The 16,905-nt window shown below is 37.2% G+C and overlaps 37 non-coding genes across 37 annotated transcripts; all 37 read left to right on the top strand.

Moving 5' to 3' along the window:
• Nucleotides 1-51: 51 nt before the first annotated feature.
• Nucleotides 52-170, top strand: LOC144846409 (5S ribosomal RNA). Its single transcript, XR_013613028.1, has one exon. It is a non-coding gene; the product is annotated as a 5S ribosomal RNA (ribosomal RNA).
• Nucleotides 171-288: 118 nt separating this feature from the next.
• LOC144847067 (5S ribosomal RNA) lies at nt 289-407 on the top strand. The gene has a single exon (XR_013613641.1). It is a non-coding gene; the product is annotated as a 5S ribosomal RNA (ribosomal RNA).
• Nucleotides 408-990: 583 nt separating this feature from the next.
• LOC144846382 (5S ribosomal RNA) lies at nt 991-1,109 on the top strand. Its single transcript, XR_013613002.1, has one exon. It is a non-coding gene; the product is annotated as a 5S ribosomal RNA (ribosomal RNA).
• Nucleotides 1,110-1,346: 237 nt separating this feature from the next.
• Nucleotides 1,347-1,465, top strand: LOC144846410 (5S ribosomal RNA). Its single transcript, XR_013613029.1, has one exon. It is a non-coding gene; the product is annotated as a 5S ribosomal RNA (ribosomal RNA).
• A 118-nt stretch (nt 1,466-1,583) lies between these two features.
• Nucleotides 1,584-1,702, top strand: LOC144846411 (5S ribosomal RNA). The gene has a single exon (XR_013613030.1). It is a non-coding gene; the product is annotated as a 5S ribosomal RNA (ribosomal RNA).
• A 583-nt stretch (nt 1,703-2,285) lies between these two features.
• LOC144846990 (5S ribosomal RNA) lies at nt 2,286-2,404 on the top strand. The gene has a single exon (XR_013613567.1). It is a non-coding gene; the product is annotated as a 5S ribosomal RNA (ribosomal RNA).
• Nucleotides 2,405-2,642: 238 nt separating this feature from the next.
• Nucleotides 2,643-2,761, top strand: LOC144846412 (5S ribosomal RNA). The gene has a single exon (XR_013613031.1). It is a non-coding gene; the product is annotated as a 5S ribosomal RNA (ribosomal RNA).
• Nucleotides 2,762-2,879: 118 nt separating this feature from the next.
• On the top strand, nt 2,880-2,998 carry LOC144846413 (5S ribosomal RNA). Its single transcript, XR_013613033.1, has one exon. It is a non-coding gene; the product is annotated as a 5S ribosomal RNA (ribosomal RNA).
• A 583-nt stretch (nt 2,999-3,581) lies between these two features.
• LOC144846991 (5S ribosomal RNA) lies at nt 3,582-3,700 on the top strand. Its single transcript, XR_013613568.1, has one exon. It is a non-coding gene; the product is annotated as a 5S ribosomal RNA (ribosomal RNA).
• A 118-nt stretch (nt 3,701-3,818) lies between these two features.
• LOC144847068 (5S ribosomal RNA) lies at nt 3,819-3,937 on the top strand. Its single transcript, XR_013613642.1, has one exon. It is a non-coding gene; the product is annotated as a 5S ribosomal RNA (ribosomal RNA).
• A 583-nt stretch (nt 3,938-4,520) lies between these two features.
• On the top strand, nt 4,521-4,639 carry LOC144846395 (5S ribosomal RNA). The gene has a single exon (XR_013613014.1). It is a non-coding gene; the product is annotated as a 5S ribosomal RNA (ribosomal RNA).
• A 238-nt stretch (nt 4,640-4,877) lies between these two features.
• LOC144846414 (5S ribosomal RNA) lies at nt 4,878-4,996 on the top strand. Its single transcript, XR_013613034.1, has one exon. It is a non-coding gene; the product is annotated as a 5S ribosomal RNA (ribosomal RNA).
• Nucleotides 4,997-5,114: 118 nt separating this feature from the next.
• On the top strand, nt 5,115-5,233 carry LOC144847069 (5S ribosomal RNA). Its single transcript, XR_013613643.1, has one exon. It is a non-coding gene; the product is annotated as a 5S ribosomal RNA (ribosomal RNA).
• Nucleotides 5,234-5,816: 583 nt separating this feature from the next.
• On the top strand, nt 5,817-5,935 carry LOC144846406 (5S ribosomal RNA). The gene has a single exon (XR_013613025.1). It is a non-coding gene; the product is annotated as a 5S ribosomal RNA (ribosomal RNA).
• A 582-nt stretch (nt 5,936-6,517) lies between these two features.
• LOC144846417 (5S ribosomal RNA) lies at nt 6,518-6,636 on the top strand. Its single transcript, XR_013613037.1, has one exon. It is a non-coding gene; the product is annotated as a 5S ribosomal RNA (ribosomal RNA).
• A 238-nt stretch (nt 6,637-6,874) lies between these two features.
• LOC144846415 (5S ribosomal RNA) lies at nt 6,875-6,993 on the top strand. The gene has a single exon (XR_013613035.1). It is a non-coding gene; the product is annotated as a 5S ribosomal RNA (ribosomal RNA).
• A 118-nt stretch (nt 6,994-7,111) lies between these two features.
• Nucleotides 7,112-7,230, top strand: LOC144846416 (5S ribosomal RNA). Its single transcript, XR_013613036.1, has one exon. It is a non-coding gene; the product is annotated as a 5S ribosomal RNA (ribosomal RNA).
• Nucleotides 7,231-7,813: 583 nt separating this feature from the next.
• On the top strand, nt 7,814-7,932 carry LOC144846992 (5S ribosomal RNA). Its single transcript, XR_013613569.1, has one exon. It is a non-coding gene; the product is annotated as a 5S ribosomal RNA (ribosomal RNA).
• A 238-nt stretch (nt 7,933-8,170) lies between these two features.
• Nucleotides 8,171-8,289, top strand: LOC144847070 (5S ribosomal RNA). Its single transcript, XR_013613644.1, has one exon. It is a non-coding gene; the product is annotated as a 5S ribosomal RNA (ribosomal RNA).
• A 583-nt stretch (nt 8,290-8,872) lies between these two features.
• Nucleotides 8,873-8,991, top strand: LOC144846429 (5S ribosomal RNA). Its single transcript, XR_013613048.1, has one exon. It is a non-coding gene; the product is annotated as a 5S ribosomal RNA (ribosomal RNA).
• Nucleotides 8,992-9,229: 238 nt separating this feature from the next.
• Nucleotides 9,230-9,348, top strand: LOC144846418 (5S ribosomal RNA). Its single transcript, XR_013613038.1, has one exon. It is a non-coding gene; the product is annotated as a 5S ribosomal RNA (ribosomal RNA).
• A 581-nt stretch (nt 9,349-9,929) lies between these two features.
• Nucleotides 9,930-10,048, top strand: LOC144846993 (5S ribosomal RNA). Its single transcript, XR_013613570.1, has one exon. It is a non-coding gene; the product is annotated as a 5S ribosomal RNA (ribosomal RNA).
• Nucleotides 10,049-10,286: 238 nt separating this feature from the next.
• On the top strand, nt 10,287-10,405 carry LOC144847071 (5S ribosomal RNA). The gene has a single exon (XR_013613645.1). It is a non-coding gene; the product is annotated as a 5S ribosomal RNA (ribosomal RNA).
• A 583-nt stretch (nt 10,406-10,988) lies between these two features.
• LOC144846441 (5S ribosomal RNA) lies at nt 10,989-11,107 on the top strand. Its single transcript, XR_013613059.1, has one exon. It is a non-coding gene; the product is annotated as a 5S ribosomal RNA (ribosomal RNA).
• A 238-nt stretch (nt 11,108-11,345) lies between these two features.
• On the top strand, nt 11,346-11,464 carry LOC144846420 (5S ribosomal RNA). The gene has a single exon (XR_013613039.1). It is a non-coding gene; the product is annotated as a 5S ribosomal RNA (ribosomal RNA).
• A 585-nt stretch (nt 11,465-12,049) lies between these two features.
• LOC144846452 (5S ribosomal RNA) lies at nt 12,050-12,168 on the top strand. Its single transcript, XR_013613070.1, has one exon. It is a non-coding gene; the product is annotated as a 5S ribosomal RNA (ribosomal RNA).
• Nucleotides 12,169-12,406: 238 nt separating this feature from the next.
• Nucleotides 12,407-12,525, top strand: LOC144846421 (5S ribosomal RNA). Its single transcript, XR_013613040.1, has one exon. It is a non-coding gene; the product is annotated as a 5S ribosomal RNA (ribosomal RNA).
• A 118-nt stretch (nt 12,526-12,643) lies between these two features.
• On the top strand, nt 12,644-12,762 carry LOC144846422 (5S ribosomal RNA). The gene has a single exon (XR_013613041.1). It is a non-coding gene; the product is annotated as a 5S ribosomal RNA (ribosomal RNA).
• A 120-nt stretch (nt 12,763-12,882) lies between these two features.
• LOC144846561 (5S ribosomal RNA) lies at nt 12,883-13,001 on the top strand. The gene has a single exon (XR_013613174.1). It is a non-coding gene; the product is annotated as a 5S ribosomal RNA (ribosomal RNA).
• A 583-nt stretch (nt 13,002-13,584) lies between these two features.
• LOC144846463 (5S ribosomal RNA) lies at nt 13,585-13,703 on the top strand. Its single transcript, XR_013613081.1, has one exon. It is a non-coding gene; the product is annotated as a 5S ribosomal RNA (ribosomal RNA).
• Nucleotides 13,704-13,941: 238 nt separating this feature from the next.
• On the top strand, nt 13,942-14,060 carry LOC144846423 (5S ribosomal RNA). Its single transcript, XR_013613042.1, has one exon. It is a non-coding gene; the product is annotated as a 5S ribosomal RNA (ribosomal RNA).
• Nucleotides 14,061-14,178: 118 nt separating this feature from the next.
• LOC144846424 (5S ribosomal RNA) lies at nt 14,179-14,297 on the top strand. Its single transcript, XR_013613043.1, has one exon. It is a non-coding gene; the product is annotated as a 5S ribosomal RNA (ribosomal RNA).
• Nucleotides 14,298-14,880: 583 nt separating this feature from the next.
• Nucleotides 14,881-14,999, top strand: LOC144846994 (5S ribosomal RNA). Its single transcript, XR_013613571.1, has one exon. It is a non-coding gene; the product is annotated as a 5S ribosomal RNA (ribosomal RNA).
• Nucleotides 15,000-15,237: 238 nt separating this feature from the next.
• LOC144846570 (5S ribosomal RNA) lies at nt 15,238-15,356 on the top strand. The gene has a single exon (XR_013613183.1). It is a non-coding gene; the product is annotated as a 5S ribosomal RNA (ribosomal RNA).
• Nucleotides 15,357-15,474: 118 nt separating this feature from the next.
• LOC144847072 (5S ribosomal RNA) lies at nt 15,475-15,593 on the top strand. Its single transcript, XR_013613646.1, has one exon. It is a non-coding gene; the product is annotated as a 5S ribosomal RNA (ribosomal RNA).
• Nucleotides 15,594-16,176: 583 nt separating this feature from the next.
• LOC144846475 (5S ribosomal RNA) lies at nt 16,177-16,295 on the top strand. Its single transcript, XR_013613092.1, has one exon. It is a non-coding gene; the product is annotated as a 5S ribosomal RNA (ribosomal RNA).
• A 238-nt stretch (nt 16,296-16,533) lies between these two features.
• Nucleotides 16,534-16,652, top strand: LOC144846425 (5S ribosomal RNA). Its single transcript, XR_013613044.1, has one exon. It is a non-coding gene; the product is annotated as a 5S ribosomal RNA (ribosomal RNA).
• Nucleotides 16,653-16,905: the final 253 nt, after the last annotated feature.

Consider the following 16,905-nt stretch of genomic DNA (forward strand, 5'->3'; position numbering starts at 1 on the left):
TAAGACAGTGACTATAAGATCTCTATAATCTTGAACCGCAAGTTAGCGAATGTCTACAACCATACCACGTTGAAAACACCGGTTCTCGTCCGATCACCGCAGTTAAACAACGTCGGGCCTGGTTAGTACTTGGATGGGAGACCGCCTGGGAATACCTGGTGTCGTAGACCTATGTTTAACTTTTTTAAATTATACTAAACAAAATTTGTTTTACCTTTCAATTATGTTTTTATGACAGCAACAATAAGATCTATCTAAGGTATAATCTTGAACCGCAAGTAACCGAATGTCTACAACCATACCACGTTGAAAACACCGGTTCTCGTCCGATCACCGCAGTTAAACAACGTCGGGCCTGGTTAGTACTAGGATGGGAGACCGCCTGGGAATACCTGGTGTCGTAGACCTATGTTTAACTTTTTTTTAAATTATACTAAACAAAGTTTATTTTACCTTTCAATTATGTTTTTATGACAGTAACTATAAGATCTATCTAAGGTATAATCTTGAACCGCAAGTAACCGAATGTCTACAACCGTACCAGGTTGCCTGGGAATATCTGGTGTCGTACACCTGTGTTTATCTTTTTAATAATCCTAAAATATAGTCTTTTTTAAATGTTTACATTTTGACAAAATGTGTTTATACTGTTGATGATAGTATAAGTAAATAAATTCAAACTGTAACCGAAGTTAATCGAAAGTTTTTCAATTAAACTGCCTTGAAAACAACGGTTCTCGTCCGATCATTGAAGTTAAACAAGTTGTTGTTCAAAGACATGTTTGTTGTTGTATGTTGCTGCTGTGGTGACCGTACAAACGTCACTGTACTACGCGGGCGTCCACTTGTGTGCGCGTTTGCTTCTTAGCAACAAAGCGGCCTGAAGCTTTTGTACATGCCGCTATTGTGTTATGCTTCTTTGTACAGTGTTATTGTTTCTTTTATATTGTCTTTTTATTAATTAAAAAACGCCCAACTCAGTAACCGAATGTCTACGACCATACCACGTTGAAAACACCGGTTCTCGTCCGATCACCGCAGTTAAACAACGTCGGGCCTGGTTAGTACTTGGATGGGAGACCGCCTGGGAATACCTGGTGTCGTAGACCTATGTTTAACTTTTTTAAATTATACTAAACAAAGTTTATTTTACCTTTCAATTATGTGTTTCTTGAACAGAAGTGTGTGCAAATACCAAAGTCATGGTTTCAGCAGCTGCTAATTTGAATCCTAGAAAATGTTCTATAATAAATTCCAAAAGTATTAGGTTATAGGATATATGTGTTTGTAGAGATTAAGACAGTGACTATAAGATCTCTATAATCTTGAACCGGAAGTTAACGAATGTCTACAACCATACCACGTTGAAAACACCGGTTCTCGTCCGATCACCGCAGTTAAACAACGTCGGGCCTGGTTAGTACTTGGATGGGAGACCGCCTGGGAATACCTGGTGTCGTAGACCTATGTTTAACTTTTTTAAATTATACTAAACAAAATTTGTTTTACCTTTCAATTATGTTTTTATGACAGTAACAATAAGATCTATCTAAGGTATAATCTTGAACCGCAAGTAACCGAATGTCTACAACCATACCACGTTGAAAACACCGGTTCTCGTCCGATCACCGCAGTTAAACAACGTCGGGCCTGGTTAGTACTTGGATGGGAGACCGCCTGGGAATACCTGGTGTCGTAGACCTATGTTTAACTTTTTTTTAAATTATACTAAACAAAGTTTATTTTACCTTTCAATTATGTTTTTATGACAGTAACTATAAGATCTATCTAAGGTATAATCTTGAACCGCAAGTAACCGAATGTCTACAACCGTACCAGGTTGCCTGGGAATATCTGGTGTCGTACACCTGTGTTTATCTTTTTAATAATCCTAAAATATAGTCTTTTTTAAATGTTTACATTTTGACAAAATGTGTTTATACTGTTGATGATAGTATAAGTAAATAAATTCAAACTGTAACCGAAGTTAATCGAAAGTTTTTCAACTAAACTGCCTTGAAAACAACGGTTCTCGTCCGATCATTGAAGTTAAACAAGTTGTTGTTCAAAGACATGTTTGTTGTTGTATGTTGCTGCTGTGGTGACCGTACAAACGTCACTGTACTACGCGGGCGTCCACTTGTGTGCGCGTTTGCTTCTTAGCAACAAAGCGGCCTGAAGCTTTTGTACATGCCGCTATTGTGTTATGCTTCTTTGTACAGTGTTATTGTTTCTTTTATATTGTCTTTTTATTAATTAAAAAACGCCCAACTCAGTAACCGAATGTCTACGACCATACCACGTTGACAACACCGGTTCTCGTCCGATCACCGCAGTTAAACAACGTCGGGCCTGGTTAGTACTTGGATGGGAGACCGCCTGGGAATACCTGGTGTCGTAGACCTATGTTTAACTTTTTTTAAATTATACTAAACAAAGTTTATTTTACCTTTCAATTATGTGTTTCTTGAACAGAAGTGTGTGCAAATACCAAAGTCATGGTTTCAGCAGCTGCTAATTTGAATCCTAGAAAATGTTCTATAATAAATTCCAAAAGTATTAGGTTATAGGATATATGTGTTTGTAGAGATTAAGACAGTGACTATAAGATCTCTATAATCTTGAACCGCAAGTTAACGAATGTCTACAACCATACCACGTTGAAAACACCGGTTCTCGTCCGATCACCGCAGTTAAACAACGTCGGGCCTGGTTAGTACTTGGATGGGAGACCGCCTGGGAATACCTGGTGTCGTAGACCTATGTTTAACTTTTTTAAATTATACTAAACAAAGTTTATTTTACCTTTCAATTATGTTTTTATGACAGTAACTATAAGATCTATCTAAGGTATAATCTTGAACCGCAAGTAACCGAATGTCTACAACCATACCACGTTGAAAACACCGGTTCTCGTCCGATCACCGCAGTTAAACAACGTCGGGCCTGGTTAGTACTTGGATGGGAGACCGCCTGGGAATACCTGGTGTCGTAGACCTATGTTTAACTTTTTTTTAAATTATACTAAACAAAGTTTATTTTACCTTTCAATTATGTTTTTATGACAGTAACTATAAGATCTATCTAAGGTATAATCTTGAACCGCAAGTAACCGAATGTCTACAACCGTACCAGGTTGCCTGGGAATATCTGGTGTCGTACACCTGTGTTTATCTTTTTAATAATCCTAAAATATAGTCTTTTTTAAATGTTTACATTTTGACAAAATGTGTTTATACTGTTGATGATAGTATAAGTAAATAAATTCAAACTGTAACCGAAGTTAATCGAAAGTTTTTCAACTAAACTGCCTTGAAAACAACGGTTCTCGTCCGATCATTGAAGTTAAACAAGTTGTTGTTCAAAGACATGTTTGTTGTTGTATGTTGCTGCTGTGGTGACCGTACAAACGTCACTGTACTACGCGGGCGTCCACTTGTGTGCGCGTTTGCTTCTTAGCAACAAAGCGGCCTGAAGCTTTTGTACATGCCGCTATTGTGTTATGCTTCTTTGTACAGTGTTATTGTTTCTTTTATATTGTCTTTTTATTAATTAAAAAACGCCCAACTCAGTAACCGAATGTCTACGACCATACCACGTTGACAACACCGGTTCTCGTCCGATCACCGCAGTTAAACAACGTCGGGCCTGGTTAGTACTTGGATGGGAGACCGCCTGGGAATACCTGGTGTCGTAGACCTATGTTTAACTTTTTTAAATTATACTAAACAAAATTTGTTTTACCTTTCAATTATGTTTTTATGACAGTAACAATAAGATCTATCTAAGGTATAATCTTGAACCGCAAGTAACCGAATGTCTACAACCATACCACGTTGAAAACACCGGTTCTCGTCCGATCACCGCAGTTAAACAACGTCGGGCCTGGTTAGTACTAGGATGGGAGACCGCCTGGGAATACCTGGTGTCGTAGACCTATGTTTAACTTTTTTTTAAATTATACTAAACAAAGTTTATTTTACCTTTCAATTATGTTTTTATGACAGTAACTATAAGATCTATCTAAGGTATAATCTTGAACCGCAAGTAACCGAATGTCTACAACCGTACCAGGTTGCCTGGGAATATCTGGTGTCGTACACCTGTGTTTATCTATTTAATAATCCTAAAATATAGTCTTTTTTAAATGTTTACATTTTGACAAAATGTGTTTATACTGTTGATGATAGTATAAGTAAATAAATTCAAACTGTAACCGAAGTTAATCGAAAGTTTTTCAACTAAACTGCCTTGAAAACAACGGTTCTCGTCCGATCATTGAAGTTAAACAAGTTGTTGTTCAAAGACATGTTTGTTGTTGTATGTTGCTGCTGTGGTGACCGTACAAACGTCACTGTACTACGCGGGCGTCCACTTGTGTGCGCGTTTGCTTCTTAGCAACAAAGCGGCCTGAAGCTTTTGTACATGCCGCTATTGTGTTATGCTTCTTTGTACAGTGTTATTGTTTCTTTTATATTGTCTTTTTATTAATTAAAAAACGCCCAACTCAGTAACCGAATGTCTACGACCATACCACGTTGAAAACACCGGTTCTCGTCCGATCACCGCAGTTAAACAACGTCGGGCCTGGTTAGTACTTGGATGGGAGACCGCCTGGGAATACCTGGTGTCGTAGACCTATGTTTAACTTTTTTTAAATTATACTAAACAAAGTTTATTTTACCTTTCAATTATGTGTTTCTTGAACAGAAGTGTGTGCAAATACCAAAGTCATGGTTTCAGCAGCTGCTAATTTGAATCCTAGAAAATGTTCTATAATAAATTCCAAAAGTATTAGGTTATAGGATATATGTGTTTGTAGAGATTAAGACAGTGACTATAAGATCTCTATAATCTTGAACCGCAAGTTAGCGAATGTCTACAACCATACCACGTTGAAAACACCGGTTCTCGTCCGATCACCGCAGTTAAACAACGTCGGGCCTGGTTAGTACTTGGATGGGAGACCGCCTGGGAATACCTGGTGTCGTAGACCTATGTTTAACTTTTTTAAATTATACTAAACAAAATTTGTTTTACCTTTCAATTATGTTTTTATGACAGCAACAATAAGATCTATCTAAGGTATAATCTTGAACCGCAAGTAACCGAATGTCTACAACCATACCACGTTGAAAACACCGGTTCTCGTCCGATCACCGCAGTTAAACAACGTCGGGCCTGGTTAGTACTAGGATGGGAGACCGCCTGGGAATACCTGGTGTCGTAGACCTATGTTTAACTTTTTTTTAAATTATACTAAACAAAGTTTATTTTACCTTTCAATTATGTTTTTATGACAGTAACTATAAGATCTATCTAAGGTATAATCTTGAACCGCAAGTAACCGAATGTCTACAACCGTACCAGGTTGCCTGGGAATATCTGGTGTCGTACACCTGTGTTTATCTTTTTAATAATCCTAAAATATAGTCTTTTTTAAATATTTACATTTTGACAAAATGTGTATATACTGTTGATGATAGTATAAGTAAATAAATTCAAACTGTAACCGAAGTTAATCGAAAGTTTTTCAATTAAACTGCCTTGAAAACAACGGTTCTCGTCCGATCATTGAAGTTAAACAAGTTGTTGTTCAAAGACATGTTTGTTGTTGTATGTTGCTGCTGTGGTGACCGTACAAACGTCACTGTACTACGCGGGCGTCCACTTGTGTGCGCGTTTGCTTCTTAGCAACAAAGCGGCCTGAAGCTTTTGTACATGCCGCTATTGTGTTATGCTTCTTTGTACAGTGTTATTGTTTCTTTTATATTGTCTTTTTATTAATTAAAAAACGCCCAACTCAGTAACCGAATGTCTACGACCATACCACGTTGAAAACACCGGTTCTCGTCCGATCACCGCAGTTAAACAACGTCGGGCCTGGTTAGTACTTGGATGGGAGACCGCCTGGGAATACCTGGTGTCGTAGACCTATGTTTAACTTTTTTTAAATTATACTAAACAAAGTTTATTTTACCTTTCAATTATGTTTTTATGACAGTAACTATAAGATCTATCTAAGGTATAATCTTGAACCGCAAGTAACCGAATGTCTACAACCGTACCAGGTTGCCTGGGAATATCTGGTGTCGTACACCTGTGTTTATCTTTTTAATAATCCTAAAATATAGTCTTTTTTAAATATTTACATTTTGACAAAATGTGTATATACTGTTGATGATAGTATAAGTAAATAAATTCAAACTGTAACCGAAGTTAATCGAAAGTTTTTCAATTAAACTGCCTTGAAAACAACGGTTCTCGTCCGATCATTGAAGTTAAACAAGTTGTTGTTCAAAGACATGTTTGTTGTTGTATGTTGCTGCTGTGGTGACCGTACAAACGTCACTGTACTACGCGGGCGTCCACTTGTGTGCGCGTTTGCTTCTTAGCAACAAAGCGGCCTGAAGCTTTTGTACATGCCGCTATTGTGTTATGCTTCTTTGTACAGTGTTATTGTTTCTTTTATATTGTCTTTTTATTAATTAAAAAACGCCCAACTCAGTAACCGAATGTCTACGACCATACCACGTTGAAAACACCGGTTCTCGTCCGATCACCGCAGTTAAACAACGTCGGGCCTGGTTAGTACTTGGATGGGAGACCGCCTGGGAATACCTGGTGTCGTAGACCTATGTTTAACTTTTTTTAAATTATACTAAACAAAGTTTATTTTACCTTTCAATTATGTGTTTCTTGAACAGAAGTGTGTGCAAATACAAAAGTCATGGTTTCAGCAGCTGCTAATTTGAATCCTAGAAAATGTTCTATAATAAATTCCAAAAGTATTAGGTTATAGGATATATGTGTTTGTAGAGATTAAGACAGTGACTATAAGATCTCTATAATCTTGAACCGCAAGTTAACGAATGTCTACAACCATACCACGTTGAAAACACCGGTTCTCGTCCGATCACCGCAGTTAAACAACGTCGGGCCTGGTTAGTACTTGGATGGGAGACCGCCTGGGAATACCTGGTGTCGTAGACCTATGTTTAACTTTTTTAAATTATACTAAACAAAATTTGTTTTACCTTTCAATTATGTTTTTATGACAGTAACAATAAGATCTATCTAAGGTATAATCTTGAACCGCAAGTAACCGAATGTCTACAACCATACCACGTTGAAAACACCGGTTCTCGTCCGATCACCGCAGTTAAACAACGTCGGGCCTGGTTAGTACTTGGATGGGAGACCGCCTGGGAATACCTGGTGTCGTAGACCTATGTTTAACTTTTTTTTAAATTATACTAAACAAAGTTTATTTTACCTTTCAATTATGTTTTTATGACAGTAACTATAAGATCTATCTAAGGTATAATCTTGAACCGCAAGTAACCGAATGTCTACAACCGTACCAGGTTGCCTGGGAATATCTGGTGTCGTACACCTGTGTTTATCTTTTTAATAATCCTAAAATATAGTCTTTTTTAAATGTTTACATTTTGACAAAATGTGTTTATACTGTTGATGATAGTATAAGTAAATAAATTCAAACTGTAACCGAAGTTAATCGAAAGTTTTTCAACTAAACTGCCTTGAAAACAACGGTTCTCGTCCGATCATTGAAGTTAAACAAGTTGTTGTTCAAAGACATGTTTGTTGTTGTATGTTGCTGCTGTGGTGACCGTACAAACGTCACTGTACTACGCGGGCGTCCACTTGTGTGCGCGTTTGCTTCTTAGCAACAAAGCGGCCTGAAGCTTTTGTACATGCCGCTATTGTGTTATGCTTCTTTGTACAGTGTTATTGTTTCTTTTATATTGTCTTTTTATTAATTAAAAAACGCCCAACTCAGTAACCGAATGTCTACGACCATACCACGTTGACAACACCGGTTCTCGTCCGATCACCGCAGTTAAACAACGTCGGGCCTGGTTAGTACTTGGATGGGAGACCGCCTGGGAATACCTGGTGTCGTAGACCTATGTTTAACTTTTTTTAAATTATACTAAACAAAGTTTATTTTACCTTTCAATTATGTGTTTCTTGAACAGAAGTGTGTGCAAATACCAAAGTCATGGTTTCAGCAGCTGCTAATTTGAATCCTAGAAAATGTTCTATAATAAATTCCAAAAGTATTAGGTTATAGGATATATGTGTTTGTAGAGATTAAGACAGTGACTATAAGATCTCTATAATCTTGAACCGCAAGTAACCGAATGTCTACAACCATACCACGTTGAAAACACCGGTTCTCGTCCGATCACCGCAGTTAAACAACGTCGGGCCTGGTTAGTACTAGGATGGGAGACCGCCTGGGAATACCTGGTGTCGTAGACCTATGTTTAACTTTTTTTTAAATTATACTAAACAAAGTTTATTTTACCTTTCAATTATGTTTTTATGACAGTAACTATAAGATCTATCTAAGGTATAATCTTGAACCGCAAGTAACCGAATGTCTACAACCGTACCAGGTTGCCTGGGAATATCTGGTGTCGTACACCTGTGTTTATCTTTTTAATAATCCTAAAATATAGTCTTTTTTAAATGTTTACATTTTGACAAAATGTGTTTATACTGTTGATGATAGTATAAGTAAATAAATTCAAACGGTAACCGAAGTTAATCGAAAGTTTTTCAATTAAACTGCCTTGAAAACAACGGTTCTCGTCCGATCATTGAAGTTAAACAAGTTGTTGTTCAAAGACATGTTTGTTGTTGTATGTTGCTGCTGTGGTGACCGTACAAACGTCACTGTACTACGCGGGCGTCCACTTGTGTGCGCGTTTGCTTCTTAGCAACAAAGCGGCCTGAAGCTTTTGTACATGCCGCTATTGTGTTATGCTTCTTTGTACAGTGTTATTGTTTCTTTTATATTGTCTTTTTATTAATTAAAAAACGCCCAACTCAGTAACCGAATGTCTACGACCATACCACGTTGAAAACACCGGTTCTCGTCCGATCACCGCAGTTAAACAACGTCGGGCCTGGTTAGTACTTGGATGGGAGACCGCCTGGGAATACCTGGTGTCGTAGACCTATGTTTAACTTTTTTTAAATTATACTAAACAAAGTTTATTTTACCTTTCAATTATGTGTTTCTTGAACAGAAGTGTGTGCAAATACAAAAGTCATGGTTTCAGCAGCTGCTAATTTGAATCCTAGAAAATGTTCTATAATAAATTCCAAAAGTATTAGGTTATAGGATATATGTGTTTGTAGAGATTAAGACAGTGACTATAAGATCTCTATAATCTTGAACCGCAAGTTAACGAATGTCTACAACCATACCACGTTGAAAACACCGGTTCTCGTCCGATCACCGCAGTTAAACAACGTCGGGCCTGGTTAGTACTTGGATGGGAGACCGCCTGGGAATACCTGGTGTCGTAGACCTATGTTTAACTTTTTTAAATTATACTAAACAAAATTTGTTTTACCTTTCAATTATGTTTTTATGACAGTAACTATAAGATCTATCTAAGGTATAATCTTGAACCGCAAGTAACCGAATGTCTACAACCGTACCAGGTTGCCTGGGAATATCTGGTGTCGTACACCTGTGTTTATCTTTTTAATAATCCTAAAATATAGTCTTTTTTAAATGTTTACATTTTGACAAAATGTGTTTATACTGTTGATGATAGTATAAGTAAATAAATTCAAACTGTAACCGAAGTTAATCGAAAGTTTTTCAACTAAACTGCCTTGAAAACAACGGTTCTCGTCCGATCATTGAAGTTAAACAAGTTGTTGTTCAAAGACATGTTTGTTGTTGTATGTTGCTGCTGTGGTGACCGTACAAACGTCACTGTACTACGCGGGCGTCCACTTGTGTGCGCGTTTGCTTCTTAGCAACAAAGCGGCCTGAAGCTTTTGTACATGCCGCTATTGTGTTATGCTTCTTTGTACAGTGTTATTGTTTCTTTTATATTGTCTTTTTATTAATTAAAAAACGCCCAACTCAGTAACCGAATGTCTACGACCATACCACGTTGACAACACCGGTTCTCGTCCGATCACCGCAGTTAAACAACGTCGGGCCTGGTTAGTACTTGGATGGGAGACCGCCTGGGAATACCTGGTGTCGTAGACCTATGTTTAACTTTTTTTAAATTATACTAAACAAAGTTTATTTTACCTTTCAATTATGTGTTTCTTGAACAGAAGTGTGTGCAAATACCAAAGTCATGGTTTCAGCAGCTGCTAATTTGAATCCTAGAAAATGTTCTATAATAAATTCCAAAAGTATTAGGTTATAGGATATATGTGTTTGTAGAGATTAAGACAGTGACTATAAGATCTCTATAATCTTGAACCGCAAGTAACCGAATGTCTACAACCATACCACGTTGAAAACACCGGTTCTCGTCCGATCACCGCAGTTAAACAACGTCGGGCCTGGTTAGTACTAGGATGGGAGACCGCCTGGGAATACCTGGTGTCGTAGACCTATGTTTAACTTTTTTTTAAATTATACTAAACAAAGTTTATTTTACCTTTCAATTATGTTTTTATGACAGTAACTATAAGATCTATCTAAGGTATAATCTTGAACCGCAAGTAACCGAATGTCTACAACCGTACCAGGTTGCCTGGGAATATCTGGTGTCGTACACCTGTGTTTATCTTTTTAATAATCCTAAAATATAGTCTTTTTTAAATGTTTACATTTTGACAAAATGTGTTTATACTGTTGATGATAGTATAAGTAAATAAATTCAAACTGTAACCGAAGTTAATCGAAAGTTTTTCAATTAAACTGCCTTGAAAACAACGGTTCTCGTCCGATCATTGAAGTTAAACAAGTTGTTGTTCAAAGACATGTTTGTTGTTGTATGTTGCTGCTGTGGTGACCGTACAAACGTCACTGTACTACGCGGGCGTCCACTTCTGTGCGCGTTTGCTTCTTAGCAACAAAGCGGCCTGAAGCTTTTGTACATGCCGCTATTGTGTTATGCTTCTTTGTACAGTGTTATTGTTTCTTTTATATTGTCTTTTTATTAATTAAAAAACGCCCAACTCAGTAACCGAATGTCTACGACCATACCACGTTGAAAACACCGGTTCTCGTCCGATCACCGCAGTTAAACAACGTCGGGCCTGGTTAGTACTTGGATGGGAGACCGCCTGGGAATACCTGGTGTCGTAGACCTATGTTTAACTTTTTTTAAATTATACTAAACAAAGTTTATTTTACCTTTCAATTATGTGTTTCTTGAACAGAAGTGTGTGCAAATACAAAAGTCATGGTTTCAGCAGCTGCTAATTTGAATCCTAGAAAATGTTCTATAATAAATTCCAAAAGTATTAGGTTATAGGATATATGTGTTTGTAGAGATTAAGACAGTGACTATAAGATCTCTATAATCTTGAACCGCAAGTTAACGAATGTCTACAACCATACCACGTTGAAAACACCGGTTCTCGTCCGATCACCGCAGTTAAACAACGTCGGGCCTGGTTAGTACTTGGATGGGAGACCGCCTGGGAATACCTGGTGTCGTAGACCTATGTTTAACTTTTTTAAATTATACTAAACAAAATTTGTTTTACCTTTCAATTATGTTTTTATGACAGTAACAATAAGATCTATCTAAGGTATAATCTTGAACCGCAAGTAACCGAATGTCTACAACCGTACCAGGTTGCCTGGGAATATCTGGTGTCGTACACCTGTGTTTATCTTTTTAATAATCCTAAAATATATATAGTCTTTTTTAAATGTTTACATTTTGACAAAATGTGTTTATACTGTTGATGATAGTATAAGTAAATAAATTCAAACTGTAACCGAAGTTAATCGAAAGTTTTTCAATTAAACTGCCTTGAAAACAACGGTTCTCGTCCGATCATTGAAGTTAAACAAGTTGTTGTTCAAAGACATGTTTGTTGTTGTATGTTGCTGCTGTGGTGACCGTACAAACGTCACTGTACTACGCGGGCGTCCACTTCTGTGCGCGTTTGCTTCTTAGCAACAAAGCGGCCTGAAGCTTTTGTACATGCCGCTATTGTGTTATGCTTCTTTGTACAGTGTTATTGTTTCTTTTATATTGTCTTTTTATTAATTAAAAAACGCCCAACTCAGTAACCGAATGTCTACGACCATACCACGTTGAAAACACCGGTTCTCGTCCGATCACCGCAGTTAAACAACGTCGGGCCTGGTTAGTACTTGGATGGGAGACCGCCTGGGAATACCTGGTGTCGTAGACCTATGTTTAACTTTTTTTAAATTATACTAAACAAAGTTTATTTTACCTTTCAATTATGTGTTTCTTGAACAGAAGTGTGTGCAAATACCAAAGTCATGGTTTCAGCAGCTGCTAATTTGAATCCTAGAAAATGTTCTATAATAAATTCCAAAAGTATTAGGTTATAGGATATATGTGTTTGTAGAGATTAAGACAGTGACTATAAGATCTCTATAATCTTGAACCGGAAGTTAACGAATGTCTACAACCATACCACGTTGAAAACACCGGTTCTCGTCCGATCACCGCAGTTAAACAACGTCGGGCCTGGTTAGTACTTGGATGGGAGACCGCCTGGGAATACCTGGTGTCGTAGACCTATGTTTAACTTTTTTAAATTATACTAAACAAAATTTGTTTTACCTTTCAATTATGTTTTTATGACAGTAACAATAAGATCTATCTAAGGTATAATCTTGAACCGCAAGTAACCGAATGTCTACAACCATACCACGTTGAAAACACCGGTTCTCGTCCGATCACCGCAGTTAAACAACGTCGGGCCTGGTTAGTACTTGGATGGGAGACCGCCTGGGAATACCTGGTGTCGTAGACCTATGTTTAACTTTTTTTTAAATTATACTAAACAAAGTTTATTTTACCTTTCAATTATGTTTTTATGACAGTAACTATAAGATCTATCTAAGGTATAATCTTGAACCGCAAGTAACCGAATGTCTACAACCGTACCACGTTGAAAACACCGGTTCTCGTCCGATCACCGCAGTTAAACAACGTCGGGCCTGGTTAGTACTTGGATGGGAGACCGCCTGGGAATACCTGGTGTCGTAGACCTATGTTTAACTTTTTTTTAAATTATACTAAACAAAGTTTATTTTACCTTTCAATTATGTTTTTATGACAGTAACTATAAGATCTATCTAAGGTATAATCTTGAACCGCAAGTAACCGAATGTCTACAACCGTACCAGGTTGCCTGGGAATATCTGGTGTCGTACACCTGTGTTTATCTTTTTAATAATCCTAAAATATAGTCTTTTTTAAATGTTTACATTTTGACAAAATGTGTTTATACTGTTGATGATAGTATAAGTAAATAAATTCAAACTGTAACCGAAGTTAATCGAAAGTTTTTCAACTAAACTGCCTTGAAAACAACGGTTCTCGTCCGATCATTGAAGTTAAACAAGTTGTTGTTCAAAGACATGTTTGTTGTTGTATGTTGCTGCTGTGGTGACCGTACAAACGTCACTGTACTACGCGGGCGTCCACTTGTGTGCGCGTTTGCTTCTTAGCAACAAAGCGGCCTGAAGCTTTTGTACATGCCGCTATTGTGTTATGCTTCTTTGTACAGTGTTATTGTTTCTTTTATATTGTCTTTTTATTAATTAAAAAACGCCCAACTCAGTAACCGAATGTCTACGACCATACCACGTTGAAAACACCGGTTCTCGTCCGATCACCGCAGTTAAACAACGTCGGGCCTGGTTAGTACTTGGATGGGAGACCGCCTGGGAATACCTGGTGTCGTAGACCTATGTTTAACTTTTTTTAAATTATACTAAACAAAGTTTATTTTACCTTTCAATTATGTGTTTCTTGAACAGAAGTGTGTGCAAATACAAAAGTCATGGTTTCAGCAGCTGCTAATTTGAATCCTAGAAAATGTTCTATAATAAATTCCAAAAGTATTAGGTTATAGGATATATGTGTTTGTAGAGATTAAGACAGTGACTATAAGATCTCTATAATCTTGAACCGCAAGTTAACGAATGTCTACAACCATACCACGTTGAAAACACCGGTTCTCGTCCGATCACCGCAGTTAAACAACGTCGGGCCTGGTTAGTACTTGGATGGGAGACCGCCTGGGAATACCTGGTGTCGTAGACCTATGTTTAACTTTTTTAAATTATACTAAACAAAATTTGTTTTACATTTCAATTATGTTTTTATGACAGTAACAATAAGATCTATCTAAGGTATAATCTTGAACCGCAAGTAACCGAATGTCTACAACCATACCACGTTGAAAACACCGGTTCTCGTCCGATCACCGCAGTTAAACAACGTCGGGCCTGGTTAGTACTTGGATGGGAGACCGCCTGGGAATACCTGGTGTCGTAGACCTATGTTTAACTTTTTTTTAAATTATACTAAACAAAGTTTATTTTACCTTTCAATTATGTTTTTATGACAGTAACTATAAGATCTATCTAAGGTATAATCTTGAACCGCAAGTAACCGAATGTCTACAACCGTACCAGGTTGCCTGGGAATATCTGGTGTCGTACACCTGTGTTTATCTTTTTAATAATCCTAAAATATAGTCTTTTTTAAATGTTTACATTTTGACAAAATGTGTTTATACTGTTGATGATAGTATAAGTAAATAAATTCAAACTGTAACCGAAGTTAATCGAAAGTTTTTCAACTAAACTGCCTTGAAAACAACGGTTCTCGTCCGATCATTGAAGTTAAACAAGTTGTTGTTCAAAGACATGTTTGTTGTTGTATGTTGCTGCTGTGGTGACCGTACAAACGTCACTGTACTACGCGGGCGTCCACTTGTGTGCGCGTTTGCTTCTTAGCAACAAAGCGGCCTGAAGCTTTTGTACATGCCGCTATTGTGTTATGCTTCTTTGTACAGTGTTATTGTTTCTTTTATATTGTCTTTTTATTAATTAAAAAACGCCCAACTCAGTAACCGAATGTCTACGACCATACCACGTTGACAACACCGGTTCTCGTCCGATCACCGCAGTTAAACAACGTCGGGCCTGGTTAGTACTTGGATGGGAGACCGCCTGGGAATACCTGGTGTCGTAGACCTATGTTTAACTTTTTTTAAATTATACTAAACAAAGTTTATTTTACCTTTCAATTATGTGTTTCTTGAACAGAAGTGTGTGCAAATACCAAAGTCATGGTTTCAGCAGCTGCTAATTTGAATCCTAGAAAATGTTCTATAATAAATTCCAAAAGTATTAGGTTATAGGATATATGTGTTTGTAGAGATTAAGACAGTGACTATAAGATCTCTATAATCTTGAACCGCAAGTTAGCGAATGTCTACAACCATACCACGTCGAAAACACCGGTTCTCGTCCGATCACCGCAGTTAAACAACGTCGGGCCTGGTTAGTACTTGGATGGGAGACCGCCTGGGAATACCTGGTGTCGTAGACCTATGTTTAACTTTTTTAAATTATACTAAACAAAATTTGTTTTACCTTTCAATTATGTTTTTATGACAGTAACAATAAGATCTATCTAAGGTATAATCTTGAACCGCAAGTAACCGAATGTCTACAACCATACCACGTTGAAAACACCGGTTCTCGTCCGATCACCGCAGTTAAACAACGTCGGGCCTGGTTAGTACTAGGATGGGAGACCGCCTGGGAATACCTGGTGTCGTAGACCTATGTTTAACTTTTTTTTAAATTATACTAAACAAAGTTTATTTTACCTTTCAATTATGTTTTTATGACAGTAACTATAAGATCTATCTAAGGTATAATCTTGAACCGCAAGTAACCGAATGTCTACAACCGTACCAGGTTGCCTGGGAATATCTGGTGTCGTACACCTGTGTTTATCTTTTTAATAATCCTAAAATATAGTCTTTTTTAAATGTTTACATTTTGACAAAATGTGTTTATACTGTTGATGATAGTATAAGTAAATAAATTCAAACTGTAACCGAAGTTAATCGAAAGTTTTTCAATTAAACTGCCTTGAAAACAACGGTTCTCGTCCGATCATTGAAGTTAAACAAGTTGTTGTTCAAAGACATGTTTGTTGTTGTATGTTGCTGCTGTGGTGACCGTACAAACGTCACTGTACTACGCGGGCGTCCACTTCTGTGCGCGTTTGCTTCTTAGCAACAAAGCGGCCTGAAGCTTTTGTACATGCCGCTATTGTGTTATGCTTCTTTGTACAGTGTTATTGTTTCTTTTATATTGTCTTTTTATTAATTAAAAAACGCCCAACTCAGTAACCGAATGTCTACGACCATACCACGTTGAAAACACCGGTTCTCGTCCGATCACCGCAGTTAAACAACGTCGGGCCTGGTTAGTACTTGGATGGGAGACCGCCTGGGAATACCTGGTGTCGTAGACCTATGTTTAACTTTTTTTAAATTATACTAAATAAAGTTTATTTTACCTTTCAATTATGTGTTTCTTGAACAGAAGTGTGTGCAAATACAAAAGTCATGGTTTCAGCAGCTGCTAATTTGAATCCTAGAAAATGTTCTATAATAAATTCCAAAAGTATTAGGTTATAGGATATATGTGTTTGTAGAGATTAAGACAGTGACTATAAGATCTCTATAATCTTGAACCGCAAGTTAACGAATGTCTACAACCATACCACGTTGAAAACACCGGTTCTCGTCCGATCACCGCAGTTAAACAACGTCGGGCCTGGTTAGTACTTGGATGGGAGACCGCCTGGGAATACCTGGTGTCGTAGACCTATGTTTAACTTTTTTAAATTATACTAAACAAAATTTGTTTTACCTTTCAATTATGTTTTTATGACAGTAACAATAAGATCTATCTAAGGTATAATCTTGAACCGCAAGTAACCGAATGTCTACAACCGTACCAGGTTGCCTGGGAATATCTGGTGTCGTACACCTGTGTTTATCTTTTTAATAATCCTAAAATATAGTCTTTTTTAAATGTTTACATTTTGACAAAATGTGTTTATACTGTTGATGATAGTA

The sequence above is a fragment of the Antedon bifida genome, chromosome 6, assembly GCF_963402885.1.
Source record: "Antedon bifida chromosome 6, ecAntBifi1.1, whole genome shotgun sequence".
Classification (NCBI taxonomy): domain Eukaryota; kingdom Metazoa; phylum Echinodermata; class Crinoidea; order Comatulida; family Antedonidae; genus Antedon; species Antedon bifida.